General features: G+C 37.6%; 1 non-coding gene across 1 annotated transcript; it reads left to right on the top strand.

Moving 5' to 3' along the window:
• Positions 1 to 14,168: 14,168 nt before the first annotated feature.
• On the top strand, positions 14,169 to 14,297 carry LOC117024323 (small nucleolar RNA SNORA25). Its single transcript, XR_004423402.1, has one exon. It is a non-coding gene; the product is annotated as a small nucleolar RNA SNORA25 (small nucleolar RNA).
• Positions 14,298 to 14,953: the final 656 nt, after the last annotated feature.

Genomic DNA, 14,953 nt, shown 5'->3' with positions numbered 1-14,953 from the left:
GCTCACTGTAAATGGCACCACTCTTGAGAAACAAAAGGCTATACACTGCTTTGTCTTGATCACTTTGGGATCCCTAGTGCCTATTACAGTTCTTATAACCTGGTCAATGCACAATGTTTCCTGGGTAAGCCTAGGATATGGTCCAGTGAGGCTGTGAAAATAACACATTGTCACTAAATATGTGCATAGCATTTCTTGAAGTTGTCCAGCACCACATAGCCTCCAGTTACATTATGTTGCCCTCTTCTGTCTATTCCCCTGTACAGTGCCAGAGTGATCCTTTTAAAATATTAGTCAGATCCTCTCTCTCTCTGCCAACAGTTCTCCAGTGGTTCTTATCCCTCTCGGAGCAAGTTTCAAAGTCCTTACAATGGCTCCCTTATCACCTCTGATTCATCTTCTGCCTTTCCAGATGCTCACATCCCTCTAATCATATTGACCCCTTGCTGTTCTTTGAACCTGCTGTGGTGGCCGTCTTGATGTAACAACTTGATGAGACTACAGTCTCTACTTATTCAAACATTAATTTAGGTGCTGCTGTGAAGGGATTTTGCAAGTGTAATTAAAATTTCTAATCATTTGACTTTAAGTACGGAAAATTATCCTGGATCATCGGGTGGGCCCAATTTAATCAGTTAGAAGGATTTAAGAGACATTCCAGCTGTGCACAATAGCTTTGGCCCTATGTCCATGGACTTCCATCATGTTCGCACTCTTCCCTTCCTAACTGCTCTACAGTTTTGGACTTGCTTAGCCAACCCCCGTAATCACATAAGCCAATCAAATCTTTGTAATAAGGAAGTCTCTCTCTCACTGGTTCTGCTTCTCTGGTTGAATCCTCACTGACACACACACCAAGCACTCTCTCACCTCAGAAGCCTTTATATTTGCCTATCTGAAGCCCTCTTCCCTAGAAGGTTGGGTGCCTCACTCCCTCACTTCCTTCAGACACTCGCTCAAGTGCTACTTTCTCAGAAAGACTCTTAAGCCACTCTGTTTAAAATTGCAACACTGGCACCTATCCCCATTTTGCTCCACAGCATCATGTAACACAGACTATATTTTACTTATTTATTGTATGGCCTCCTCTAGTAGAATCCAAGCTCCACAAAGACAGAGATTTTTGTATTTTTCACTGCTCTTCCCAATGCCTGTGATATAGTAGATGCTCAGGAAATATTTACTAAATGAATAAACAGTGAATGAGCTGACAACTATATATTAGTCCAGTTAATAGAAATTATCCTCTACCTTTATTCTCCAACTAGCTCTTCAATTCCTCTGAAGGGATCAAAGTCCAGCCCTGAACTCCAGCCTACTTGGTTGGAACCTGGAGACTCTGCCATTTGTCAATGCCCTACTCATGGTTTGTTACATACTCCTCATACCCCAAATACAGTTTTGGATCCTTTCACCGGTGGGGAGGTGATCCATAATAATATCATGACGTACTTCTACCACTGCTGAGCTCACTTACCTATTGGAGCTTCCTCATGCCAATGTCTGCCCAACCAATGCCCAATGTTCCAATCAGTGTATTGCGTTGCGCTACTGAGATGCTTTGCCAGAGACAGATTCTTGTGTCTTCCCCATGTTATATTATGCTAATTACTTCTTATTTCTCACTGATCTCTCTCTCCAAGAAGTCAACATGCTTCAGTTTTAAGTCCACTACTAAGTGATATTTTTAGGATTTTACAATTTCTTTATATGTATCTAAGAATGGGGACTTTTTCCTAAAGGACACATTCTTTGAATTCATTTTTAAAACACTTTAACTAAAATCTAGTTAGGTTTTGTTCCCACTCACAGTGAGAAGATGGTGTGGGAAATGTTATTTACTTTATATCCTGTGGCTAAGCATCTTTCAGTAAGGGTTGAGAGCCAATTCAGCATTGACACCTGAAGTTGGAAGGCAAACCTCTCCTAGAAAACCTGGAAATTATTTGTCTTTGCCACTGATCGATACAAACAGAAAGCCAGGCAGTTCAATACTAGCACCTAAAAGAAGGGAGCTCACAGCCACTAATACTGAAAATAATATTAAATGCTTGAGCATCTCTCTGGAATTCTCTTTTATTCAACGGGTGTTTAAAATTAGGTCAAATCAACATTGAGATTCATCAACTCAACTCACTAAAAAAAATTTAATTAGTGCTTAGAAACAGATGGATAATATACAGTTGTTAAAGTCTCTTTATGTCTTCTTTCTTCACATTCTGTTTTATTTTTATAAGTGCTAATAGGAATTCATCAGAATTCTACAGTTTTAAAAATGGGTTGAACTATCCATATTAATTTCCAGCTCACTGTTGCAATGAAGAATATGGTCATATCAGTGAGGGAAGAGAAAAATTTCTTAAACATATCCAAGAATACAAGAGCCATAATGGAAGATACCAATATATTTTACTATTATACATAAAAATTAAAAATTGAATATTTCAAAATCTACCAAAAACAAAGTTAAAAGAAGTGATAGATTGGGAGAAAACTTTCACACCATAGATAATAAACTATTTCTATACATGAGTGTAAATATTTTCAAAAACCATGCAAATTAATAAAGATAATAACCAAATATTAAAAATGTGAACAAACTGAGAACAGGAAACTCAGAACAGTCCAAATGACCAATAAAAATGTGAAAATATGCTCAATATCACTAATCCATAGGGAAATTAAAATAAGAACTCTAATTTTGTCCATCACTTTATCAAAAACAAATTAATAATACAGATTGATAACATAGAGTCCTGGCAAAGATGTGGAGAAATAAGTAGTCTCATTTTTTTGTTGTTGAGGTAACATTTTGGAAAGCAATTTGTCAATATCTATTAGTATTTTAAATGTGCACTCATTTTGACCCAGAAATGCCACTCTGTTTTCTATACGCTTGCATACATTTGCAAAAAATATTATTTCAGTATTCTTTGTAATGACTAAAGAAAAAAAATAAATATCCATTCATAGGGGAATGGTTAAATTATTATACCCACATTCTACGTACTCACAATATGCAGTATCAAAAAAAATTAGCTCTAGGACATAAAATTGAGGTTTTAAAAAAGTAAATTGCAGAACAATCCATATGTTACGATTCTATTTGTATTTAAACGTAGAAAACAATATTTGTTTTTCTATGCTTTAAAATAAATATAAAAAAGATACCGATGACACTGACAGCAGTGGTTCATGCTGAGGAAAGAACTGAGATTGAGAGGATCTGGGAAGGGGCGCTGGTAAAAAGAGAATGCTGATTTTATCTATTTCAGTTAAAATTTTTACAATGACATAATAGTCTTGTATTACTTTTGTAACTAAAAGTAATTTCTACAAATTATCAAACAAAATGTAAAAAGAACAAACACAAACTATTCCCACCCGTATCAGATAGAAACCTTTATCTGATTCTGTTATTCTACCCCCTCAGTGCCCAGCCATCTCCTATTTAACATCCCGGCTTATGTCTAATTTCATTTACAAAACCTTTCTTGACTGATGCCTAATTCTACTCTCAAATCCATGTTCATTCCTCTAATATGTCTTCTAGCCTATTGTACTATATAAAAATTGACTTACTCCATTTTTTTCAAAAACAATGAGCCTTTCAAAAACAAAGAATCTGATTCCATGGTCTCTAACATCAAATCTGGTCCATGAATAAAAGAATAAATGAATGAAGTCAGTATTTAGATCTCCTCTTTATTGAAATTTAATTAGAAGCAACCCTCATCTTTCTAGATTCCTAACAATACTTTTGACTCTAGCCTTACTTCTCTTGTTCTAAACAAAACTTTTGACTCAAGCCTTACTTCTACTACTCAACCTTTTGTTTTTTTAGCTACAGATTTTTTATTATTAGTTTCGAGTGTACAGAACAGCATAATGACTAGACATTTACATACCTGACAAAGTGATAACCCAAGTCTACTACTCATCTGACACCGTACATAGCTATTACCATAACACTGACTATATTCCCTACGCTGTACTTTATATCCTGTGAATATATACACATATATATATGTGTATATATTTGACATTCAATATTATTTTATATTAGTGTCAGATGTACAGCGCAATAGTTAGGCATTTAATTTATGAAGTGATCCCCCCAATAAGACTAGTACCCATCTGCCACCATAGTTTTTACAACATTATTGATTATATTCCCCATACTATATTTTACTTCCCCATGACTATTTTGTGACTACCAGTTTGTACTTCTTAATCCCTTCAACTTTCTCACTCATCCCCAAACCCCCTCTCATCTAGCAACCATCAGTTTGTTCTCTGCATCTATGAGTCTATTTCTGTTCTGTTTGTTCGTTTATTCTGTTCTTTAGATTGCACATATAAGTGAAATCATATGGTACTTGTCTTTCTCAGTCTGACTTATTTCAGTGAGCATCATATCCTCTAGGTTTATCCATATTGTTGCAAACAGTAAAATTTCATTCTTTTTATGGCAGAGTAATGCTCCATTGTATAAATGTACCACAATTTCTTTATCCAATCATCTATTGATAGGCATTTTGGTTGTTTCCATATCTTGGCTATTGTAAATAGTGCTGCAGTAAATATAGGGGTGCATATATTTTTTTTCAAATTAGCGTTTTGGATTTCTTTGGATAAATACCCAAAAGATGAATTGCTGGGTCATAAGGTAGTTCTATTTTTAATTTTTTGAGGACCTTTCATACGTTTTCTACAGTGGCTACACCAATTTGCAATCCCATCAAATTACAGCACAAGAGTTCAGCACAACAGTTCCCTTTTCTCCATATCCTCGCCAACACTTGTTCTTTGCTGATTTATTGATGATAGCCATTCTGACAGGAGTGAGGTGGCATCTCATTGTGGTTTTTATTTGCATTTCTGATGCTTAGTGATGACGAGCATCTTTTCATGTCTATTGGCCATCTGTATGTCCTCTTTGGAGAAATATCTATTCAGGTCCTCTGCCCATTTTTTAATTTGATTGTCTGGTTTTTGGTGTTGAGTTATATGAGTTTTTAAATAAATCTTATCAGATGTATCATTGGCAAATATCTTCTCCAATTTAGTAGGATGTCTTTGTTTTGTTGATGGTTTCCTTCTGCCATGCAAAAACGTTTTAGTTTGATGTAGTCCCATTTGTTTATTTTCCTTTTGTCTCCCTTGCCCAAGAAGATATATCAGTAAAAAATATTACTACAGGTAAGGTCTGAGAGTTGACTTCCTATATTTTCTTCTAGGGTTTTATGGTTTCAGGTCTTACATTTAGTCTTTAATCCATTTTGTGTTTATTCTTATATATGGCATAAGAAGGTAGTCCAGTTTTCACAGCACCATTTATTAAATAGACTGTCTTTATCCCAATGTAAATTCTTGTTTTCTTGTCATAGATTCAGTAACCATATAGGCATAGACTTATTTCTGGGCTTTCCGTTCTGTTCCATTTATCTATGCATCCGTTTTTATGCCAATACCATGCTGTATTGATTACTATGTCCTTGTAGTATAGTTTGATGTCATGTAGCGTGATAGCTCCAGTTTTGTTCTTATTTCTCAGGATTGCTGTGGCTATTCGACGTCTTTTATAGTTCCATATAAATTTTAGGTTCATTTGTTCTAGTTCTGTGAAAAATGCCATTAGGATTTTGATAGGGATTGTGTTGAATGTATATATTGCTTTAGGTAGTATGGACATTTTAACTATATTATGGTATGGTATATGTGTCATGAACATGGTATACGTTTCCATTTATTTGTATTTTCTTTAATTTTTCTCTTCAATGTCATAATTTTCTGTGACTCAACCTTTTAATCTCTCTTTTATCCCCCGTCCTGAGTAGCCCTACTTCCCATTCTTAACCTTCTTCTTGATTATATCCTGTCTTCATTCTCCTATATGACCTTTCTTGAGTAAGACAGAATATTCTATAACAGGGTAGAGAGGTTGAAGAAGTCTTAAAGACAATAACTAAATCATCTGACACTATTAAGCTTTCACATCTATTAGTATTGACCACATGGTAAGTGCTTAGTGAATGAATGTATGATAAATGACAATAGTGAAGCTCAAGCATCAGTCCCAAAGTCTCCACAGTACCACATTCTCAAGGAAATCCTCCCTGATCCTCGACCCACACCAATACCCCAAAACTTAGAGCCAATAAATGAGTTAACAGTCTTTTTGGATGGATAATATAAATGTCGCAAATTCCATGGACTACAATCAATATACTTCGTAGGAAACCACCTAACCCTCCTTGAAAAACTGTTACTTTTACTTCATGCACAATTTAAGCAGGACAGTATAGCAGTGAAAACGATGAGTTCCAGAGTCAGACACCTCTGAGTTTCAATCCTGACTTCTCCACTTACTAATTGTGTCAGCTTGTTTGGAGGGAGCTACTTCATTCTCTATTCCTTCCTTTTATCCTCTGGGGAAAAAAATAGAATGAGAACATCTATCTCAGGGATGTTGTGTGATAATGCAGATAAAGTGCTTAGCACAGAACTGGCACCTCTTTGATTGCAACTAGCTATTATTGTTCTTATTGTTTCCTGGTTTTCTGCTTCACAGCAGAACAAAGGCCGAATAGTAAAAGGAAAAGAGGCTAAATGTGTAAGATAAATCAAGAACTAAGGTTAGAAAAGTTGCTAGAATTCATAAAGCCTATTTATCTGTGATCCTTTTGTACAGAGCCACTTACATCAATAGTCCTGGAAGTGCTGAGAGAATTACCACTAGGGTAATCACCTCTATTCACATAAATGTCCAATACAAAACAACTAGGGTTTTGCTCATTCTATTTGAAAAAGCAGAAAAGCGTTGTGACAGTCGATTTTTAAATATGTACTTGAGTGGCTATTATATTAATTCCCCTTAGAAAAAGACTTCTGTTTGTCAAGGAAATATTTAAACCATTCTAATAGGGTTAGGTTAGTTGCTAGAGGACATGGTTTTCAGCTGGTCCCCGGTATAGAGTAATAGTGAAACAAAAACAAAACCTGCTCTATGACAGGAAGAGAAAGTTTTTCGTGGTTGGGAGGTGATACGAATGGGATGACAATGAGTGATCGAAATTAGGAAACAGAAAAGTGTGCAAGATGGTAGAGCATCAAAGAACTCCTGAGATTCTCCCAATATTTAGTGAAGTCAACAAAAATCAAACATGTTGTTTAGCTGAATGTCTTCTGGAAACAAATGCTTTAGATTGTGAAACTGGAAGATACAGGAGCTAGAATTTGCAAAAATCATGGCATGACCGAAGCATTGCCAGCTATATAAATTGGGAAGGGACTAAAATTTCAATGAAAATACAGGGAACAGGAAATCACTCTCCAAATACATAATCTGAGATACTCTGTGTTATGCAGTGGTGAGAGTTCTCTATCAAAAAAAAAAAAAAAAAAAAAAAGCGTTCAAATCCCTTCCTGAAAGTTTTGGCACATAAGAGAGCTAAGTTACATTTATCAGAATGATTCCCATAGTGTCAGTATATAGTATATAAGATATGAATTTCTTATTCCGAGCAAGATCCCCACCATGCAGAAGTGACAGCCACTGGATGTAATGTCCCTTTCAGTCTTCATAAGACCTGGCTTTGTTCCACATCCCAGCTCACACGGGGACCAGAATAATGCACATGGAAAGGGTTTCCTATTTCCCGAGTTGTGTGAGGGTCAAGACCTCTCTGTGCATTCTTTATCATACTAACTGTGGATCTCAACAACATGTGTGGCATTAAAATCAGTAGTTCTTAAAGGATGAATTTCAGAATACGAGAACAGGGTGCCTCATGCCTCTCCAGGCTCCTTTTATTATTACGTTGGCGCAAAAGTAATTGCGGTTTTTGCAATTATTTTTAACCTTTTAAACCGCAATTACTTTTGCACCACCTAATAGTAGCGTCTCTCCAGAAACATTTCTCAAGCCACTCCAGGCCATTTTGTTTCCAGCCTACTCTGGGGCTCCCACAGCAGAGGGGAAAAAAAGAAAAAAATCAAAGGCCAATTCCCCGAGTTATCATGTCCCTCCTGCCTCTGCTTCTGTCCTTTGTCCTCAGAAGTCAGGTGATATTGAGATGTCAGTGGCCCAGTCACTTTCCCAGCACCAAATAACCTGAAGCTTTCTAGCAGGCCACACCTGAAAGAAGCAGCAGCTGTTGCTGTCCCAATTCCATACTCCAACAGCCACTTCTGAAAGTGGAATTCCCACCCAGGGCCAGGCTCCAGTGCTGGGCCCAGTGTTCTAAAGGAGGGGAGGAGTATTGGGAGTTCCTCCAATCTATACCACTTGCTTCCTGGATGGAAAGCAATTAGAATATTTATGGAGCACTTACTGTGCACAAGGTACTTCAGCAGGCATTTAGCCTACTATCTCATTAACCCTCACAATAAATCTGTGCAGGGCTCTTGTTCTCATATTAGAGGGGAGGCTGTCCATTAGGGTGCTTTCAGCACTGCATAACTGAGAGTGCTTTATACATTTTTGGTGTGGTGGCGAAGAGTGCAGTTTCAGAAGACAGAATGACGGTTTTCAAATCTTTGCTCTACTGTTAAATACATATATGCAGAATTTGGAACAATTTGCTTAAAGTGCTTTTTGCTTCAGCTTCCTCCATTTTAAAATGGGAAAAATAACGGTACCTTCTCCCTAGGATTGTTGCGAGGATGCAAAATGTTAATGCATTCAAGGCAATTAGCACAGAGCCTGGAAAAGCCAAGAAGTCTGGGGCGAGGTGTGTCCAGGGTTGGTTCACTGTTTCTGCAATGTCAACTTCCCATCTTTCTGTCCTGCCATCTTCAGTGTGTTGGCCGTTAGCCTCATGTGACAAGATGACGGCCACAGTTTCAAGCATTTCATGCATTATACAAATGCCATCTGACCCGCAAAGAAATAAAAAAGGAAGAAGAAGAAGAAAGCTATTTCACCCCATGCTTCTCATTTTAAGAGGAAAGAAAGTCTTCCTCAGCCAACTTTTCCGTATGTCCCTCAGACAGTAAAGGAGGCTGAGAAAGCAAGTATCAGGATTCTCAGGCTCCAGTATAATTTCTGCCAGCAAAGAAGATGACGAGTGGGTGTGAAGAATGACTGTTGGTCAGGCCAATGACAATGTAAGAAAGATACTTTTCGAAGTTAAGGTAGCACAGCTAGTATATGGCAAAGCTGGAACATAAAAACAAGTCTGAACCTTCTGCTAAAGATGCCACCTCCCAGAGCACACAGGTTGTTTGTTAGGACTACTGGAACAAAGTACCATGTATTGGGTGGAGCTTAAACAACAGAAATTGGTTGATTGTTCTAGACGGTAAAAGCCCAAGGTCAAGGTGTGAGAAGAGTTGATTCCTTCTGAGCACTGGCTGTGAGGAAAAATCTGTTCCATGCTTCTCCCCTAGCTTCTGGTGGTTTGCTGGAAATCTTGGCATTTCTTGACTTGTAGACACATCACCCTTATCTCTGGTTTCATCTTCACCTGGTGTTCTCCCTGTACGTGTATCTGTCTCTAAATTTCCCCATTCTATAAGGACATCTGCCATATTGGATAAGTCTATCCTAATGATGCCATTTTAATTCACTATCTCTATAAAGACACTGTCTCCTGGGTCCAACATTTGCAAGTTTCAGTCACCGTGCCCTGAGGAACTGCTGTTACCAGGTACCTGTGTATCTCTCCAGAAACTGATTATGCATTTAAATTCTTACACTGTTCTTTACACCATAAGAGATTATTCCTGTCTTCTCTGGTTTTGTAAATTGCTGAGGAATTTCATGAAATGTCATCAAGCACTGCCTAATGTTTTTCCAAAGGAAAAGTCGTTGAAAAGACATTCAAGCCATGGACTTACTATGGCTAAAACACACCCGAGAGTCCTTCATGTTAACGACTGAGCTGTCAAAGACTTCACTGTAATTCACATAGGATACTTAAGTTCTGCTCTGATGTTTTGGTTTTGATTTTATATTTACAGTTATTTTAACAGTTCTGAGATATAATTAATATACAATAAAAACTGCACATGTGTAATGTATACAGTGTGACAAGTTTACCATACGCATACACCTGTGATACCATCACCACAGTCAATGTAATGAACATACTCAATACCACCATAAAGAGAGAAAAGACTCTCTCCAAATAAGGCCACCTTTTTAACCTTTTAAACCGCAATTACTTTTGCACCACCTAATGATAGCATCTCTCCAGAAACACTTTTCAGGCCATTTTGTTTCCAGCCTACTCTGGGGCTCCCACAGCAGAGGGGAAAAAAAACAGAAAAACCAAAGGCCAATTCCCTGAGTTATTGTGTCCCGCCTTCTTCTGCTTCTGTCCTCTGTCCTCAGAAGTCGGGTTATATTGAGATGTCAGTGGCCCATCACTTTCCCAGCACCAAATAACCTGAAGTTTTCTAGCAGGCCACACCTGAAAGAAGCAGCAGCTGTTGCTGCTGGTACCAGATCTTGGGAGTTCACCATATGAATTGGGGGAAGAAGTGCACAATTCAACACATGACACATATGAAAACCACCTTCAATGGAGACCAAGAATTCAGTGATTTAATACATACACTGAGCAGAGAAAAGAAAAAAAAAAAAACAGGGAGGAGGGTGACATATTTCTATTTATGCAATTATACAAAATTAATGTTAAAAGTCTGATTCAGATAAAAGTATCCATAAACATAACAGAGGAAAAAATATAGATTGAGCTCAAAATTAGATATTCTTTCTACATATCAGGTAACTATTTTGAGTAGCAAAATATATGCCTTTGGTCCTTTGCATTTTTTTGTCTCTAAAACGGCATAATGCATTATTCATCATGTAATACTGCCTTGCTTGATGGAAGTATTTTTAACTGAAACCTTGAGGGATAGAAAATATGGAATGATTCTTATCTTTTTATTTTGTAAGAGGTCAAGTACTGAAGGATTCAAAACAAGAGCTTTGTTCTTAACTATCATAGGTCACTTGTCTCACTGAACGAAGAAGGCTTGCCATTAGTCACCAGAAAAGTAGGCAAGAACACAATGGGTCATACTTGGAAAAATGAATTTCTGTGTCTCCTAATATTGGGATCACTGTTTCTAACAGCTAGTATTAGTAAATAACACGCATTAAGCAGTTTGTGTGTGCTAGGCATTCTGCTAAGCAAAGCAAAGCAGTTTGCCTGGGTTAATTAATTCTCAATTTTTATGAGGAAAGAACTATTTCCATTCCAATGTTATAGATAAAGAGACTAAAGCATAGACAGATTGTTCAAGAACAGTCCTAGTAAGGGGCAAGGCCAAGCATTTGAATCTGGGTCTGCTGAACTTCAGAGTTTACACCCATTCACAAGTCTTGGCATTAGCAAACTAAGAGCCAAATACTAGTTTTGCCACTGGCTCTATAAGCCTAGGAAATCTCTTCATCTGTAAAATGTGGATAAAAATGCCTAGCTCAATTACGGGAAAGCTGACATGTTTACTTACCTTTAGATCAAAAATACTTTACTATATGTTCTTTGTCCCTAATAAGAGAGCTTTTGGTTCTAGGACAACCACATAAATACCAGTTAGCTAAATAATGGTTCTTTCTAAGCCGCACTCCTTCTATAACTAGTGTGTAGCCTCCCCTTCTGCATCGCCTTGTATTCTCCTTACGTGTTTTACCTCAAGTCATAATAGAACATCAATCGCCTTTTGTATCCAGATTCCTTTGCTTCTGTTAGCTATTACCTGCTTATAATGTCATCTAGAACTGCACAGTGGCCAGCAAAGGCTTTCTACCCCTCTTTATGCAGTTCAGGTCTCCAAACAATATGGGCTTCCAACATCCATCTTATAGAAACTATAAAAATGGGATCCATGGGAGTAAAGTGCGGCATCATCTATCCTGTTCTCCCTCCTATTAGAGCAGAAGAGCCTCCCCTTTATCTAAAGTCAATCTTCTGCCTATGCTTTAGGTCCAATCCCCTTTTGCTTCTGAGGACATGTTCACTATTGATTCTCTTTTTTGTTAAGCCTCCAGGTTTAGAGGTTGTCTTAATGACTCCCAGTTCACGGTACATTTTCATCACTGACCCATGCAAAGCCTCTATTTTTCTGTCTCCTATCATCACATTCCCATTTCTTTTCTTTTGCCCCACAGGCAACCACAGCATTTTGTTTTACTGTTCTTCTTTGTGTTTGTATGTTATATTAGTCAAGGTTCTTTAGGAGATCAGAACCAGTAGAAGGAGATAGATTAGAAGATGATAGATAGATAGATAGATAGATAGATAGATAGATAGATAGATAGATAGATAGATAGACAGATAATGACAACGATTTTATAGGATTGACTCCAGCAATTGTGAAGGCTGGCAAGAATGAGATCAGGCAAGCCAGCAGGTTGGAAATTCAGGTAAGAGTTGATGTTGTAGTCTTGACTCCAAAATCTACATACTGGAAGCTCGCGCAGGATTTTTATATTTCAGTCTTAAGAAAGAATTGCTTCTCCTTCAGGAAACCTCAATCTTTGCCCTTAGGCCTTCAATTGATTGGATGTGGTCCATCCACGTTATGGATTGTAACCTGCTTTACCTCCAGTTAACTGATTGTGTCAGTCACATCCACAAATACCTTCACAGAAACATCTAGACTTGTGTTTGACCAAACAACTGGGTACCATAGCCAAGTTGACACAAAGCTAACCATAACATATGGATTCCAAAAAATGAGTATCACTGATGTCGTATGTTTAATTTATGTAATGATAATGTGTTAATCTTTCCTACGCGAAGAGTGGTCTGTTGAGAGGTACCATCAGCATTACCTTTGATCGTTATACAACTACAGAATCTCAGGTCCACCCCAGACTTATTGAGTCAGATTCTGCATTTTAACAATATCTCCCTCATTTCCTATCCACCTCGCAAAGATGTTGAGAAGACTAAATTGGATGAACAGCAATTATACTCTGAACTATATGCAGAAACAAAATTTAATGTATATGTATTCCAGGAAACATGTTAATAATTCCCTCAGCCTTATTAATTATGACACACAAATTAATAGAATGAATAAATTGTGGTATGTTCACATGTTGGAATACTAGAGTCAGAAAATACACAAGATGTAGCTACATGAAACATAGGTGCTTACTTTACAAAGATTATGTCGATGCTTGCATTATAATATTTCATTAGAGTGCGTTTAAATTTTGTGTACTTTTAGTATATTTTATTTCACGATGAGAAAGAAGATTAAATGGAATAGCATGTACAATGCCAAGACAGTCAATAAGTGATAGTTACATACACCAATCCCTCAGATATGCTCTGTCTGGTTGAGAATGGTTGAGCTCTGGGACATATTAAAGAATAGTTTTAATATCCAAGTTTTACATTAATAAGGGTAAACAAAGCAGCTGAAGTAATTTTTGAATACCCAAAAGCAAACCTGGGATGTGGTTTAGAGAGAAAGAGGTAAAGACCTAAATATCTCTAAACAAGAGAATAACAACAACTCAGGATAGTGTGCTAGCAGCTTAAGAAGTGAGGAAGAGGGTCTCAAGAGAAAAAGAGATAGAAGATGATGTGTACCTTCAGGACCTAAGATAGCTGAGTGCTCCCTTCCTCAGAGAGGAGTGATCAATGAAGGTTTAGGACAATATCTAATATTCAATTTTAATTTGTTGTCTATTAATCAGACAATAGCATATTATCTGATTATGCATTAATTGGTATTGTACATTCACCAATTGTGATCCCATTCCCCAAAGTTTCATTAAAGGTTAGTCACACATGATCGCCTTATTGTGGTATTGTCAGGAAATGAAGGAATAGACACAATGTTCAACATGACCAAGACAGTTGCAGAAAGAGAACAGCAGTCACAGAAACAAGAAAGATATGGAGACCAAGAATTCCCTGGATGGAGCAGACCGGAGCAAAAGGTGTTCAGGAGAAACAAACCCCCTAAATGTCCTTGTGTATCCTGGGGAGGAAGCTGGATTTCCTACAACATGTGGAATGGGGGCTTGGGCCACTGGACTCAAATATTTCAGGAAAGAGTGATCTCAGCAGTCTGAAGAACTTGAGGGTGCCAGGAAATGGACACTTTGTCACCTCTGTCTTATTAGCATCTTGCATACAAATTCAAGGTTTTTACCAATAGCAATATACAAGCTTCAATTAAATATAAATGAAAGGCATTTCAAAGAGGACTTGCAGGAATGTGAAACCAGGAGCTCTTAACACCAGTGACCTAAGACTGAATTTCCCCACAGAATGCCATGGTCACTCAATAGTGCTGTGTGTTCCTGAGGAGATGGAGCCAATCATAATCATGACAGCTCACTCACAATAATCCATGACTGGTGATATGGAAAGTCAATAAATAACTCAAAGTTTAATCAAAATATATATATTGGTGACCTTCATCCCATAGAAGGAATATTCTAAAAGCAGCTTAGTGGCCTTAAAAAGCCCAGGTTAAGGGCTTCCTGTGACAGAGGGAAAGCAAAGGACAAAATGAGTAGTGTGTCTGGTTCAATACAAAACTTGAACCTGGTATCCAGGGTGCCCAGAAAACTTTGGTGTAGTCAGGTCAGCTCCTGAAGTCCCCTGTTTTCTTCCTTAACTTCCTTTTTTTGCCTTAGAGAGCTTATAGGAAGGTCACCGGTTTATGTTTATAAACATATCTCCTTGTTAGTAACTCTTAGATCTCAAAAAACAAAAACAAACGAACAAAAAACCTCCAATCTCTTAGAGCTCTTACGCAAAGTGCAGTGGGAGAAGAATTTGGTTTCCTCTGCACAGACAGACCCATCTGAATTGAAGAGGGTGTAATGCAATATAATCACCAGCACAATGTGCCTTTCTTGTCTGTACCCACAACTGCCCCACATACTCAAACATGCTCCCCAAACACTGATGACTCCTGAAAGGTAAACATGGTGAGGCAGTGAGCCCTCTAGAGGATCTTGGAGGAA

The sequence above is a fragment of the Rhinolophus ferrumequinum genome, chromosome 6 (assembly GCF_004115265.2).
Source record: "Rhinolophus ferrumequinum isolate MPI-CBG mRhiFer1 chromosome 6, mRhiFer1_v1.p, whole genome shotgun sequence".
Classification (NCBI taxonomy): domain Eukaryota; kingdom Metazoa; phylum Chordata; class Mammalia; order Chiroptera; family Rhinolophidae; genus Rhinolophus; species Rhinolophus ferrumequinum.
The sequence above is the reverse complement of the archived record's forward strand: the minus strand, read 5'-3'. Positions and strand labels throughout refer to the sequence as shown.